This window comes from Anomaloglossus baeobatrachus, chromosome 1, assembly GCF_048569485.1.
Source record: "Anomaloglossus baeobatrachus isolate aAnoBae1 chromosome 1, aAnoBae1.hap1, whole genome shotgun sequence".
NCBI classification, from domain to species: domain Eukaryota; kingdom Metazoa; phylum Chordata; class Amphibia; order Anura; family Aromobatidae; genus Anomaloglossus; species Anomaloglossus baeobatrachus.
In genome coordinates, this window is record NC_134353.1 from 4,886,096 (window position 1) to 4,902,628 (window position 16,533).

Below are 16,533 nucleotides of genomic sequence, written 5' to 3' on the forward strand. Positions count from 1 at the left end.
GCCTCTCCTCCACCTCAATTTCAAGATCCCAAATACTCCATTCCTTTGTGGTGTCAATCCAATCGCACTTGCTTCCTAACAGCTCTCAAGTTTCCACCAGCCCTGCTGAGTATGGGGTGACAGAGATGGTTGAGTTTGCATAGCTGTTCAGTCGCACTATAGCCTGGGAATCAGAGGTCTGCTCCAAAGCTGCAATGAGTACAGACAAGGAAGTTATTATTATTTGTATTATTATTGATTTATTGAGCACCATTAATTCCATGGTGCTGTACATGAGAAGGGGGTTACATACAGAATACATATACAAGTAACTATAGACAGACTGGTACAGAGGGAAGAGGGCCCTGCCCTTGCGGGATTACATTCTAAAGGATTTTTGGGAGGAGACAGTAGGAGTGGTTTAGGTTGAGCGTCAAGTACGTATGGTGGTGGTGTCATTGAAGGTTATAGTCATTTCTGAACAGATGAGTTTTCAGATTCAGTTTGAAGCTTGCGTGTGTAGCAGATAATCTGACGTGTTGAGGTAGCGAGTTCCATGAGACAGGGGAAATGATCTGCACAGATGGCCAGAAGCTTTGTGAGTGGGATCCAGGCCCCGATGAAGAAGGTGCTGAGCCTAATCTACACCCTCATTTCCAAAAAGTAAATCCTCCTGGTGGAGACAATGGGTAACATGATGAGGAGCACAGATACCTGATTGGAAGGACAACTTTACTATTCGGTCAGGGCAGGAAGAGGTTGTCTCGGAGGACTCAGGACGAGGGGAATGAAAACACACAGGGTTATTGATGAGGTTGGAGACCACACTTACTGTCAAACCAAAGTCAGCCAGTCGATGAGGTCAGCAGAGGAGGTGGAGGAGGATGCTACTGACGACGAGGTTACGTTGCGTCTTCCTGGCCAGAGACAAAGTACTGGAAGCACGTCAACAACTGAATCCTGGACCACAACTTTGACTCTGAGCAGAAGTCGTGTTGGCTATGCAGGTCGCATGGGCTGTAAGCCTTTCCTAGCCTGTGAATTTTTGGACATCGCAAAGGATCATCCAAGTCATGGAATCTGGAAGATTTGTTAACAATCTGTAAGTAGAAGGCAAAAACTCACACTTTTGAGTACTTCCTCCATGAAGTATCACATGGATATGATTTGACAGCATGAAGGTGTATTGCTCAGCTTTAGCAACTGTCAACGCAATATGCTTATTTGCCGTTCATTGCATGCATTGTTGCAGACTACACACAAGGGGCTGCTGTTTTTTTGGATCTGCCTTTGGTCACTATAGCAATAGAAAATTGCTCTTCGGGGGTGGACTTGGAGATGCTGTCTATGAACAGAAGGAAAAGCTAAAGGTGTGTGTTACAGCAAGGAGCCACCGCGGAAACACTTCATTCAATTGTGAGGGGAGTTGTGTTGTATTTTGATGATGAGCACTGTAACGTCAGTGAGCAGCATCCTGTGCCACAGACCAACATTTTTCCGGTGCTGTCTATACTGTTTACCGTGAGAGGAGCGTAAAGTCTGTATTTCTGGCAACTGGACATCACAGTACCCGGGTACGGTAGGCTATGCCCAGACAATAATGCGGGCACGCAACACTTTGTTTTATTAGCAAAACACATATCTGTTCTGGGTAGGCCGACTATATAGACAATAAGACTTGCTGCCTCTGCACTGTCAAATTGTCACGTACAGTTTAAATCATAGAGGGACAGCAACACATGTTTGCATTGACTGTTGCTTTTCAAGATTTCCATGACTGTGTTGCAGAGCTGTGTGGTTTGCATTCACACTGTTATCATCTGCATTATCTGTGAGGCTTCAGCTAACAAGGGTATTCAGGGGGGATCATGTGTTTTGTCTATGTTTAGGTAGATAACTTGGAAGCTCTTGTGATGCGCCACTGATAAGTCGTGTTCGCACACACACACACACACAAACACACGCACAAACACACAATTACTGCTACACAGAGGGATTAGCAGGTAGTAGGCAACAGAATAGATTGTTCAATTATTTTAATTGTATGCATGGTTCTTATTGTTTGTTTTGGTAAAGTTAAACAATCATTTATCAACCCAACTGCCTAGAGTCCTTTTCCTTCTGCCTGGTTTTGCTGCATACTGGGGAGCCCACCCTGTACACGACTTAAAATGAAGCATAAGTCGCAATGTGAATTTCACTGTGCTACAATGCGGCCTAGCGTGCCTGTGCAACCACCGCCTGCCCCATCAAGTGCATCTGCGTGCTCTTCATCCTCTGTGACTGTGGGGACAGCAGTCACACATGGTTTTTCACACTGAACTTCCACTCCTTTACCCGCAACAGGGAGTGTGATTGGCAGGTCATCACTTGTTTTGGAAGTGGAAACAGAAGGTATTGTTGAGCTGTCAGACATCGAGAGAACCATCATTGGATGCAGGCTACATTATATCCACGCCTGCACCTTCGTCACTTTTTGCCTGGACTACCTGCAGTTAATAATTGCATTCCAGAAATGGAAAGGAGTGTAGAATGCACATGTGTTGTACCTTGATTGGCAGCAAAGGAACACTAACTTAGTATTCCAGACAATTTTAGGAAGGCAGAAAAAGAGTCAGCTCTTTGTGCAAATTAACTAGCGTGGCAAAAGTGGACAGATGGGTACAGGGGCCGTGTTCTGTGGGTACCAGGACAGTAAAAGAAGCTTCACTTTCTATCCCTCCTAATGATGAAATGCAGCAAGGAATTCCCTGAGTTTGCTATAAAATTAGCATAGCAAAATGTGCATGAGGGTAGAATGCAGAGGTGCTTGAGATTGCTTGGCACCAGTGGCACAATAAAGGAGTCCTACAGGCATTTTTTGTATACCACTAAGTTGCAGTATTTTTTGCTATCATTATAGCTTATTAAAAACAGAGCAGGAGGGTGTCATGCAGAGGTGCTAGAAATAGCTTGGCACCAGTGGGGCACTAATGGAGTACAATAGCCACTTCTTGTATGCCACTAAGTTTACTCAATTTTTGGTATTATAATGTATTAGTAACAATGAGTTTGAGTGTGCAATGCAGGCAGAGGTGCTGCAAATATCTTTCCACTAGTGTGACTACACAAAAGTCCAATAGCCACGTTTAGGATGACCACTAGGTACACTGACTGTTTGCTAGTATAATGGATTAGTTAAAAAGAGTTTGAGTGTGCAATGCAGGCAGACGTGCTGCAAATATGTTTGCACTAGTGTGACTAGACAAAAGTCCAATAGCCACGTTTCGGATGGCACTAGGTACACTGAGTGTTTGCTAGTATAATGGCTTACTTATAATGAGTTGGAGTGTGCAGAGGACAGGAGGGTACAGTGCCAGGATTGTGGGGCTCTGGGTAGAGGAATGGAAGCCTGCCTTTCTATTCCCTCCTAATGGGGAAATGCAGCGACGAAATCCCTGACCTTAGCTACACAGACGCTGTCGCTGTTTTCAGGACCTGTCACCTATGGCTCTGACCCTGCCGGTACGAGCCCTTAAAAGGACTGATGGAAAGTGCTATCCCTATGCTGTCCAGCGCTGTGTATGGAGCGCATACAGCTGTATCAGCGATAGGACTCAGGACGGAGCTGCGACAGTGATGTCTGACACCAAGGACGCAGAAGAGATAATGGCGTCCTGGAGGAAAATGTCCGGTTTTCTAATGCAGGGACATGTGACATGGACATCCTATCACACATGCCGTTGCTTCTCTGGCTAAAAGTCCACTTAGCTGTGTGTGTGTCTGGGATTGGCTGACATGCTGGCCCGCCCCACTGCACGCGCGCGCTTAGGGAAGGAAGACAAGGAAAAAAAAAAAAAAATGGCGATCGCCATTATACAAACAGCAGTGATCTGAAGGCGCTGTTCACGCACACTATACACTGAAATGTCATAATAGTGTGAGTCACAGAGTGACTTACACTATTACAGCGGAAAGCCAGCTAGGAATTAGCTGTTTTTTTGCTGATAGAACCGTTCTCGAACGTTTCTAGAACTATCGAGCTTTTGCAAAAAGCTCGAGTTCTAGTTCGATCTAGAACAGGCACCAAAATCACTCGAGCCTAGAACTGGAGAACCTCGAACCGCGAACCGCGCTCAACTCTAGTATCAAGCACACAAAATCATAAAACTGAACTGGGGGTAACAGTAACAAGAGGTTCATAGCTTTGTCTGGCAGTGGTCTGCAGACAGGAGGGGCCTAAAAAAGGGTGTGGTGTCTTCCCATTGGTTGTAGCTGAATGATGATACTTCATCTGTGAGATACCCACCACCTATATTCAGCCAGAGATTCTGCATCTGTCAAGGTAACGCAGCCCAGTGGGTGAGCATAACCTGTGTCCACCAGCGCCGCTGGCATAGACTCCTCTCCCATCATCAGCCCTATGCACGAAAGGAACACGTTGTCACCTGGCGACCGGAGTACAAATTGATGGAGCGGACTCCGGTGGTGACTTAACAGCCGTGTGCGGCAATGATGCAAACATGGCAGCGTGCCTTCGTCAGGGCAATGTGACACACGTGCCTTGTATGGCTCACGTGTTTAATCTGATTCTCCAGCAATTTTTAAACCACCATCCCGGCCTACATGGCCTTGTGCAGCGGGCACGCTGCTATGTGCTCACTTCCATCGTTCGCACACAGCAGCTCAACAACTTTCATCGCTCCTGAAGTCTTTTGGTCTGGCGGTTAAACGTCTGAAATGCGATGTGCCGACACACAGGAATTTGAATCTGCACATGTTGCAGCGTCTGTGGCAGCACCGCCGAACCCTGCTGCAATACGTTATAACGTATACCCTGGGCTAACTTGATCCAGAGGTGGTGCAGATCACGCTGCTGGAGTGGTGTCAGATCAAGGACCTATGCACCCTTCTACACAGTTTACAAATGTCGACGCAGATGTTTAGCACTGGCGATGCCATTCTCAGCGTGACAATTCTGGTCATCTACAAGATGGAGCACACTGTAAGCATTATTCGGAGTCAGGTGTTGGGACAAGAGGAAGGGGAGGAAGTACTGGAGGAGTCATATGCGGAAGGGAAAACAAGATCTACGAGGTCCAGATGGTCAGCGGCACCTAGGCGGCAGTCATGGTGGGGGAGAGGGATTAACAAGGGCGCATAGTATCAGCAAAACTGTTGAGGAAGGTGCAGGAGCCCAGGAAGAAATGGAGTATGAACTGGCGATGGGCATGGAAGACTGAGCAGATGAGTGAGAGCTTGCTCACATTTCGGTTGTGCGAGGTTGTGGGGAGAGGGCAGAGGAAGGAGGCACGATTCTCACCTCTCCACCACCAACACACCAAGGACTTGGTCCTCCTGGATGCACAAGACACATGAGCGCCTTCTTGCTGCACTACCTACAACATGACCCTCGGATTGTATGAATTCGAAGTAATGCTGACTACTGGGTTGCCACACTGTTAGATCCCCGGTACAAGACAGAATTTGGCGAAATAGTTCCTGCCATAGAAAGGGACGCACGTATACAGGAGTATCTGCGGAAGGTGGTACGCAATCTTAGATCTGCTTTTCCACTAAACACCAGTGCTGCACAGAGTGAATCTCAACGCTTTGTCATGGATAGGAGGAAATGGTCTTTTACTTGTCCACATCTGAGGGACCGAGGGCTGGCTGCTGTGCTGAGACGGCGTTGAGTAGGGTGTCCCTGCAGAGTTGCACTTTTGGTCATATACAAAATGAGTGGAAAAAGGACAGATGCTGGTGGAAAGGGGAAGAGGTGTGTTGGAAAGGGGAAAAAAATTTGTGTCCATGGGTTTGGTGGTTAAGCAACATTAACATTTGCTGAAGAAACACCATCTGTTACAGTGGGACTGGCAGATTTGGATAAGGTGGTATGTACTATGTTACCGCTATATAAAAAAATTAATAAGAAAATAAAGAGAAAGGTAGATATCCCCATCGCCAGTCGGTGTCCACCGTGCTCCCAGATGGAAAAGGAGAGGTTGGCAACTGGAAGGTTAGGTGGAGGATACAGAGCTGTGTGGCTATGAAACTAATAGTAGCCTGAACCAAGTTAGACGCCACTCGAATCTGGAGACTGGGAGCCCTGTTAGCGCCACAGGGTCCAAACGCCCACCCAGCCCAGGAATTCCCTGTTAACAACACAGGGGCCATTGGGTACGCTGTCCGTGTGCGTAGGTGGCACACCTGTGGACACCAGGCGCATCAGCAGCAGCAGGCCTGTTAATGCCACTGGGCTGCACTAGCAGGACTGGTAGGACAGTAGCTGGTCTAAAGGCCCTGTCACACACAGAGATAAATCTGCGGCAGATCTGTGGTTGCAGTGAAATTGTGGACAATCAGTGCCAGGTTTGTGGCTGTGTACAAATGAAACAATATGTCCATTATTTATTGCAACCACAGATCTGCCAAAGATTTATCTCTGTGTGTGACAGAGCCTTTAACCGTTCTGCGCTATCAACTGTGGTGGCGGCCTGCATCGACGCCCTATCCCTGCCTACCTCTGGCCTAAAGCCGCAATGAGTTCAACACATGGAGGTGTGCTCTTTCGGAGCATAATAGAAAACTGCGCTCCTCCTTGTTGGCTGCACCCCCTTTTATTATAACCTGGGTCCGCCCCAAACCAGAGTGGACCACAATGCACCTCCTGGAGACAAAAGAAGAGTGACACATTATTAGTGGCATAACTAGCGTCCTATTCGGAACCGCCACTTCAATGATGACCTCATGGCAGCCACGGCCCAAACACCTCACCAGTCATCGTCTGACCAACAATAATGATGTGACAAGTCATAGGGGCGGGCCTCTGCAAGCCAGTTGGGAGTGGCCTGGCCACATCGTCAGGACACCTGATGCCCTGTGGTCTATATGGGCCCCCCACATCAGGGGCAGGGCCAAAGAGTTCATTACCGGACCTAGCCTCTGATGCAGTAAGTGCCTGAGCATGCTCAGTAGCATGAAATACAGTCTCAGAAAAAAGACTATCAGCTTTAGCATGGTGTCTAGGCACAACACAGGACTTAGACCCGGCACGGAGTGCAAGTTCCTGTGCAAAGAGGCTTTTCGCACTAAGTGTGGGAGCATGCGCTGTAGCCCGAACTGAGGACTTAGCCTCAGGAATGGCACAGTCAGGCTGAGCATACTCAGTAGGCAAAACACTGGAGTTAGGCTGCGGCTGGGGTAAATCAGCACATGCATGCGCACTAGCTGCCTCTCCACACTTAGACGTGGAGGAGAAAGCAGCCAGCTGGACAACCCGATGCACAGCCCTAAATGGCAGCTGACGTCTGGGCGTAACTGGAACTGCAGCACGTTGCTTGCGTTTATGGCGGCATCGATTCGTAACTACAATTAACAGCCAAAATAACAGGTGTACTTCTTCCCGTGGATAATCTAATATGATCCTTTATTCACGAACATCGCTAACAAATGTAGATGAGGCACCAAATCAGCAGCTGCTTCAATGGATCTCAAGTGCTCCATAAAGTGGCCTCTCCTCCACCTCAAGTTCAATATCACAAATACTCCATTCCTCTGTGGTGTCAACCCAATCGCACTTGCTTCCTAACAGCTCTCAAGTTTCTACCAGCCCTGCTGAGTATGGGGTAGCAGAGATGGTTGAGTCTGCAGAGCTGTTCAGTCACACTATAGCCTGGGAATCAGAGGTCTGCTCCAAAGCTGAAGTGAGTACAGACAAAGAAGTTATTATTATTATTATTGTTTATAGAGCACCATTGATTCCATGGTGCTGTACATGAGAAGGGGGTTACATACAGAATACATATACAAGTTACAATAGTCAGACTGGTACAGAGGGAAGAGGGTCCAGCCCTTGCGGGATTACATTGTAAAGTATTTTGGGGAGGAGACAGTAGGTGTGGTGTAGGTTGGGCAGCAGCTACGCATGGTGGTGTTGTCATTGAAGATTATAGTCATTTCTGAACAAATGAGTTTACAGGTTCCGTTTGAAGCTTGCGAGTGTAGCAGATAATCTGACGTGTTGAGGCAGCGAGTTCCAGGAGACAGGGGAAATGATCTGCACAGATGGCCAGAAGCTTTGTGAGTCGGATCCAGGCCCCGATGAAGAAGGTGCTGAGCATAATGTACACCCTCATTTCTAAACTGTACATCATCCTAGTGGAGACAATGGGGAACATGATGAGGAGCACAGATACCTGATTGTAACGACAACTTTGCTATTCGGTCAGGCAGGAAGAGGTTGTCTCGGAGGATTCAGGACCAGGGGAATGAAAACACACAGAGTGATGATGAGGTTGGAGACCCCACTTACTGTCAAACCAAAGTGAGCCAATCCATGACATCAGCAGAAGAGGTGGAGGAGGATGCTACTGACGACGAGATTACGTTGTGTCTTCCTGGACAGAGACAAAGTACTGGAAGCATGACAACAACTGAATCCTCAGCCACAACTCTGCCTCTGAGCATAAGTCATGTTGGCTATGCAGGTCGCATGGGCTGTAAGCCTTGCCTAGCCTGGGACTTTTTGGACATCGCAAAGGATCACCCAAGTCATGTAATCTGTAAGATTTGTCAACAATCTCTAAGTAGAAGGCAAAAACTCACACTTTTGAGTACTTCCTCCATGCAGTGTCACATGAATAGGAATTGATAGTGTGAGGGTCTATTGCTCAGCTTTAGCCACTGTCAATGCAACATGCTTATTTGCCGTTCATTGCCTGCATTGTTGCAGACTACACACAAGGGGCTGCAGTTTTTTTGGATCTGCCTTTGTCTGTTTAGTCACTATAGCAATAGCAAATTGGTCTTCGTGTGTGGACTTGTAGATTCTGTCTATGAACAGAAGGAAAAGCTAAAGGTGTGCATTACAGCAAGGAGCCACCGCGGAAACACTTCGTTCAATTGTGAGGGGAGTCGTGTTGGAGTTTGGTGTGGAGCACCGTAACGCCAGTGAGCAGCATCCTGTGCCACAGACCAACATTCTTCCGGTGCTGTCTATACTGTTTACCGTGAGAGTAGTGTAAAGTCTGTATTTATGACAACTGGACATCATAGTACCCGGTTATGGTAGGCTGTGCCCAGCCAGTAATGCATGCACACAACACTTTGTTTTATTAGCAAAACGCATATCTGTTCTCGGTTGGCCGACTTATAGACAATAAGACTTGCTGCCTTTGCACTGTCAAATTGTCATTTACAGTTTAAATCATGGAGGGACAGCAACACATGTTTGCATTGACTGTTGCTTTACAAGATTTCCAGGACTGTGTTGCTGAGCTGTGTGGTTTGCATTCACACTGTTATCATCTGCCTTATCTGTGAGGCTTCAGCTAACAAGGGTATTCAGGGGGGGTAATGGGTTTTGTCTATGTTTAGGTAGATAACTTGGAAGCTCTTGTGATGCGCCACTGGTAAGTCGTGTTCACACACACACACACACACACACACACACACGCACAAACACACAATTACTGCTGCTACGCTGAGGGATTAGCAGGTAGTAGGCAACTGAATATATTGTTCTATTATTTCAATTTTATGCATGGTTCTTATTGTTTGTTTTGGGAAAGCTAAACAATCATTTATCAACCCAACTGCCTAGAGTCCTTTTCCTGTTGCGTGGTTTTGCTGCATACTGGGGAGCCCACCCTGTACACGACTTAAAATAAAGCATAAGTCACAATGGGAATTTCACTGTGCTACAATGCGGCCTAGCGGGGCTGTGCAACTACCGCCTGCCCCATCAAGTGCATCTGCGTGCTCTTCATCCTCTGTGACTGGGGACAGCAGTCACACATGGTTTTTCACACTGAACTTCCACCCCTTTACCCGTAAGCGGGAGTGTGATTGGCAGGTCGCCACTTGTTTTGGAAGTGGAAACAGATGGTATTGTTGAGCTGTCAGACATCCATTGGATGAAGGCAACATTATATCCATGCCTGCACCTTCATCACAGATTGCCTGGACTACCTGTAGTTAATAATTGCGTTCCAGAAATGGAGAGGATTGTAGAATGCACATGTGTTGCACCTTGCTTGGCAGCAAAGGAACACTAACTTAGTATTCCAGACACTTTTGGGATGGCATAAAAAGTGTCAGCTCTTTGGGCAAATTAAACAGCGTAGCAAAAGTGGGCAGGTGGGTACATTGGCCGTGTTCTGTGGGTACCAGGACACTTTCTATCCCTCCTAATGATGAAATGCAGCAACGAATTCCCTGAGTTTGCTATAAAAATAGTGTAGCAAAATGTGCAGGAGGGTAGAATGCAGAGGTGATGGAACTTGCTTGGCACCACTGGGACACTAATGGAGTATAGCAGACACTGTTTGGATGCCACTAAGTTTCAGCACTGTTTGCTATAAAAATAGCGTGGCAAAAGTGGGCAGGAGGGTACAGTGTCTGGGTTGTGGGTCAGTGGATAGGAAAGGAAGCCTCACTTTCTATCCCTTCTAATGGTGAAATGCAGCAAGGAATTCCCTAAGCTTAGGTACACAGACGCTGGTATCTGAAGCTGTATACAGCATTTCCACGGACCTGATTGTCACCTGTGGCTCTGAGCCCCAGGAAATCAGCCCTGAAAAAGGCTGCAATAAACTTCTGTCCCTAATCTGTACAGCGCTGTGTGTGTAGCGTACACAGCAGGAGCGGCGACAGGAGCAGCGTAAGCGGTGACTGGCACCGACACGCAGAAGGCAGATAATGGCGGCGTGAGGGAAATTAGCCGTATTTATAATGCAAGGACGTGACATTCACAGCCTATGACACATGCCCTTGCTTGTCTAGCAAAAAGTCCACTTAGCTGTGTGTGTCTGGGATTGGCTGACATGCTGGCACGCCCCACTACACGCGCACTTAGGGAAAAAAAAATGGCAATCGCCATTCTCCCAGCCCAGCACCACAGATCTAAAACCCGTCCCCCCGCACACTATACGCTGAAATTTGATAATAGTGTGAATCACAGAGTGACTCACACTATTACAGTGAAAAGCCAGCTAGTAACTAGCTAGGCTTTTTGCTGATCGAACCGTTATCGAACGTAACTCGAGCTGTCGAGCTTTTAGCAAAAAGCTTGCGTTCGCGTTCGATCTCGAGCACCCCCAAAATCACTCGAACATGAAATTGGCGAACCTCGAACATCGCTCATCTCTAATCATAAGTTCTCATATTTTGTCCACATGAATCATGCGCTCAACTTTACAATGACATGAACATTGCACCCTCTGTGGTATTACACACAGTTCACACACTGTATAATGGGGTCACTCACTTTTGTGGTGATGCGAGGTAAACTATGTCTCTTCAAAAGTCCAGCAGGTTTATTAAACACAACATAAACCTCTCCAGGACATAAACACTTTGCTTTTTATGGCTTTAAAGGAACACGCAGCTTTCAAGTCCATTTAACCTGTGATATGCGCGTATAGGATCGGACACAGTCTTTCAGTATCCCAGTGGAGGTCACTCAGCCTCCACTCACTCCAGTCAGTTGAAGAGAACCCTCAACTCTCTTAGCTGGGGTTCCTTCCAGAGGCTTCAGACCTCTACACACAGTCCAGGTCAGGACTCACCAATCCTGTCTTCACACAGAGAATTCTTCCCAGAAGCTTCACACTCAGCCTCGTCACACTCCACATGTGTCAAACAAACAAACTCCATTTTACAACATGTGAAACATCAGGCACATCCATGGGTGCGGCATGTGGATGGCCAGTCCCACCCATCTCTCCCGATATCCGTGAACCTGGCCCTGTGAATAATATAACCAAAACATGTGACTCATCAGACACATCCATGGGTGCGGCATGTGGATGACCAGTCCCACCCATCTCTCCCAATATCCGTGAACCTGGCCCTGAGAATACTATAACCAAAACATGTGGCACTACAAGTACCAGCTCTGACTTCCAGGTTCCCACCACTTCTGTGGTACATACCGGCCATTAACAATGTAGCTGGTCACCACCTTACATATCCCCCTTCTTCCTAAAGTCATGTGGCTTGGCACTATCTTCCTCCAGACCAGAGAATCTTCTCTGTCTACTTTGAACTTCAGCATTTGAAACACAATCTGTCGCTGTCACCAGAACCTTTTCAGACCACCCATCTCTTAGATACGCCTCTTTGCCAGACTTCTCTCTCCATGACCGCTTCCAATATTTAGTACGGTAGTGAGACTCACTTTTAGTCAAAACTACTGTCCGGTCAGACTCTGACCTATCTACTATACTACAGAGGCTACTGTCTTGGTGTTTCAGCACTGACCTGACAAAGATTTGCCACTTTTAGATCCTCCGCAGCCTCTTTTTCCAGAGCATCTTTGTTTGTCTCTCAGACTTGGCATTTTCTTATCACCATCTTTGGCTAGAGACACGTCACTCCTTCCATCCTTTCTTTCGGATTTTGTCTCAGAGGGATTAGACCCTTCAGAGTCTGTGCTATACCCAATGAATAGTTGGGTTTTTTATGACCTTGGCTCCTTTCCCTATAGGACCTGCTTCCTCTGCCATCCGAGGCAACACATTCATCAGGTAGACCCCACTTCTTCTCTGAGCCACAGCCCAAAAACACTCACCACGTCATATCAAGTCAACAAGGGTGTTCCACAATCCTCTATCCTTCAAGATTCAACTGCTTCAGTTCTTCTACATATCCCAGGCAATATTCTAAAAGAACCTGTGCATTATCAACACAATCCTTTGTTCCCACAATGACAAATGGAATCTTACCAATTTCACAGAGTTTCTTGGCTTCATTACGATCATCACTTCTCACTCTCATCACACTGAACTTTTTCACCATCTCTTGAATGATTTTTCCATTTTTTTTCAATAACTTTCCCAACAAGATTTCTGGGCACATGGATGAAATCTTCCACAAACTTCAACAAATTCCGAGCTCTTTCCACGGATTCTGCAGATTCTCGAAGCATTCTTGTATCTTCTTTAAACTGGATAGCTGCGATACCTGGAACCTTCCTGGCTTGCTGAACAGTATTTCTCAGTGCTCGTTTTGCAAGACCAATTAACCGTTTCTGCACTACAACACTTCTTGAAATGCTGCAGTCAGCTGTTTCATATGCTCTAAGTGTCTGATGGCTTCTTCCTTCTTTAGTGTGACCCGGAACACATTGTAGGTGCATGTCACCCGCTTCTCTATGGCTTTACTAGCAAAACACACCACCAATCAATTAGCTTCTGTTGTGAGGTACACGTTACTGGCTGCTACAGTCTTCTTGAATTTTCTGTAATGCCCCTGCAGCAGGGTCGTTACAGGGTATTAAATATTACCCCCATTTTTCCTGGGCAGGAGGAGTAGAGTCCACACACACACTGGCAGGAAGGAGTTAATAGCTTTTCAGCATGTAGTTTGAGTCTGTATGACTCATCCTGTCTCTTAATGAGCAGGGGGCCTCACACAGGCAGGTCCGCATGACAACCTGAGGGGAGGGGGGGCCCTGAATGAGGAGTGAGTAGAGTGCTGGACATACAGGAAGTCCAGCAGAACGTCAGAGGCTTTGAGAGAGCAAAGACCTTAGGGGAAAGAGCTCCCTGCTGAGGAGATGCCACGAGACCAGGGCTGATAACATCTGAGGAAGGGGATGGAGCCGGGAACTGGGGATCTGTGGAAAATGTTGTACCTGGTGGCGGTCAAGGTGTACGCTACCGGGAAGAGAGAGACAGAGGGGCGGCAAGGCTCTACGCTACAAGCCCGGCACTAACGCACACGAAAGGGAGACCCCCAGATCACCTCACCGGCCCTTCCTCCTACCTGCCCAGGACCGACCAGAGGCTAGAGGTGGCGAGGACCAGCACCCGGGTGCGATGTGGAACGGACTTTGAATAAAGAGAAACTGGAACCCGCACTCCGTGACTGGTGTGAGTAGATGCCGCTGCCCTGTGCTCACGGTGTCCCTGAGGACTTCTGCCCTATGTCTCACTAACCTTCCGGGGCTCCCCCGCTCCATCTGTGGGGAGCGATTCCATCTGGCTGCCTGTAACACCTGGCCGCAAACCACAGGTGGCTCTACTAGCATCCCCTGTCCCCGTTCCGTTCCGTTTCCTGGGGGAGAGCGGAGGCAGAGGAGGCCGAGACCGCAGTTACCGATTGCGTGCTCCCCAGGAAACCCGTCACCCTCCTTCCTTCCCCCCTTGTAACACCGGACTGACTTTCGGACTTTCCTTTTATTGAAACCCGCCGGGGTCACGGAAGCTGGGTCGGGCCACTCACAGCCTGACTCTGAATACCACCGGCCTAGTGACTGTGACGGCCCTGCAGGCCCCAGCGCGGGCGTTTCATTTCCATGCACTGCTTCACTGGCACAAGCCTCTCTCAAGTCTAAAGGCTGCTTTACACGGTACGACCGATTGTGCAATTTCACAATCGATCGTACCCGCCCCCGTCCTTTTTGCGTCACGGGCAAATCGCTGCCCGTGTCGCACAAAGTCGGTAACCCCCGTCACACGTACTTACCTCTCATGCGACCACGCTGTGGGTGGCAATCGTCCACTTCCTGGAGTGGGAGGGATGTTCGGCGTCACAGCGACGTCACACGGCCGCCGGCCAATGGAAGCGGAGGGGTGGAGATGAGTGGGATGTAAACATCCCGCCCACCTCCTTCCTTCACATAGCCGGCGGCGGCTGCGTGACGCAGGTGAGCTGCTGTTCATCGTTCCCGGGGTGTCACACGGAGCGGCGTGTGCTACCACGGAAACGATAAACAACTAAATTAAACGATATTATGAAACTTAACGAGCAGTACACGACTCACGATTTGTGAGCGATTCTGCGTCGCTAGGAGGTGTCACACAGGCCGGCATCGCCAGCAATGCTGGATGTGCGTCACAAAAACCGTGACCCCGACGATCTATCGCACGATAGATTGTCTGGTGTAAAGCAGCCTTAAGGCTCAACCACTGTGCATTTGTAGATCGGACGGATTCCTTTACCTCCAAAGTCATTGAACTCTTCCTTGGGTCTCCCACACCCATCTTCCTCTTTTATTCCTTACCAAAGGTTCCCCCTCTTGATTTAAATTCTCCTCAGGTTTAGCCAAAGCCTCAGAGACTTTGGGTTTCTCATTCTTGTGAGCTTGGTCAATTTTCTGTCTTCAGTCTTGGCCTATCAGCAAGGTCATTCAAACTCTCAGCTCTTGATGAAAAAAATTGTTTAAAAGAACTGAAGTCCTCAGTGGTTGATACCTTTTAATGGCTAACTGAAAAGATGGTAATAATTGCAAGCTTTCGAGACTACTCAGGTGTCTTCATCAGGCATGGTATAACACAATATCTGAAGAGTCACATATTTATACACAACAGGACATAGAAAAGTGCAGTAAAAAAAAAAAAAAAACAAAAAAAAAAAAAGTTATATAAAACAGAACTATCACTATGGCAGGGGGGCAAGCTGTTGTGGCCATAAATTTTGCTGCAGTTCAGTGTGAAAGTTTTATTGTCCTTTGATAAGGGTCTGGTCCAGGGCTGTGACACGCTCGGATGGTCAGAGGAGCACAATTTACTGCACACATTTACTGCACTTTTCTATGTCCTGTTGTGTATAAATATGTGACTCTTCAGATATTGTGTTATACCATGCCTGATGAAGAGACCTGAGTAGTCTCGAAAGCTTGCAATTATTACCATCTTTTCAGTTAGCCATTAAAAGGTATCAACCACTGAGGACTTCAGTTCTTTTAAACAATTTTTTTTATCTCTACTGGCTAACACGGTACAAAGCTATATTTTACTTGTATCAGCTCTTGATGAGAATTTTTAGTCCAGACTTCATTTCCTTAGTGGCTTTTTCCACTTCCACAGCATCAGCTGTCTCCTGGGTCTCCACCCTATTACCTTCAACTTACTCTTGGGTAACTGCAGGGTCACCTTCAATTTCCTCTGGGTTATTGGCAGCTTCATAGGTTTTCTTGCACTCCAACCCTTCAACCTCAGGTTCTCTGGAGTTTTCAACAGTTTTGTTGCTGTTTTTACTGTCAACCACCAAAGCGCTGGGTGGATCACTGGTCTACTTATGATCTTTCTGGAATTTTCCTCCACTAGCATTCATCAGTATTTCAGCTCTTTCAGTGCTATCGCGCTGAATTACATCAGCTTCATGCTTAGAAATTGGATGGGGCACCACCAATACTTCCTCGGTCGGCTCCTTTTTCCACGATTTTACCCTGATTAATTTTATTACCACAATGCATCTCCAACCCATCCTTCTCTTGCAGGACATCATTTTCTGACTCTACACCAACAGTTGTTATTATCAACCTACCTTCCTCAGCAAGTTACTTCTCTGCACCCTCAGATGGAACAGCTTGTGCTACCTCTCGGTGTTTATTACGTCTCCGGTGTCGGGAGGAGGAGTTACCCTTCTTACTTGTTTCTTCCTTTCTGGATTCTCTCATTACTTTATTAGAGCTACAATCTTCACTGGAGTCATAGTCACTCCCCTGGTGTCCTTGACCAACCTGGCCCCACTTAACCAGGTGTCGCCCCCCCCTTTTCTGAAGCTACCACACTTTTAACCATCACACAAACGTTTATTTCTTCAAACGTCTTGTTGCTTAGTTGA

The 16,533-nt window shown here is 47.4% G+C and overlaps 1 pseudogene; it reads right to left on the minus strand.

The window, feature by feature from the left end:
- Window positions 1–11,924: 11,924 nt before the first annotated feature.
- On the minus strand, window positions 11,925–16,070 carry LOC142304682 (RNA-binding protein FXR1-like; annotated as a pseudogene).
- Between the last annotated feature and the right edge of the window lie 463 nt (window positions 16,071–16,533).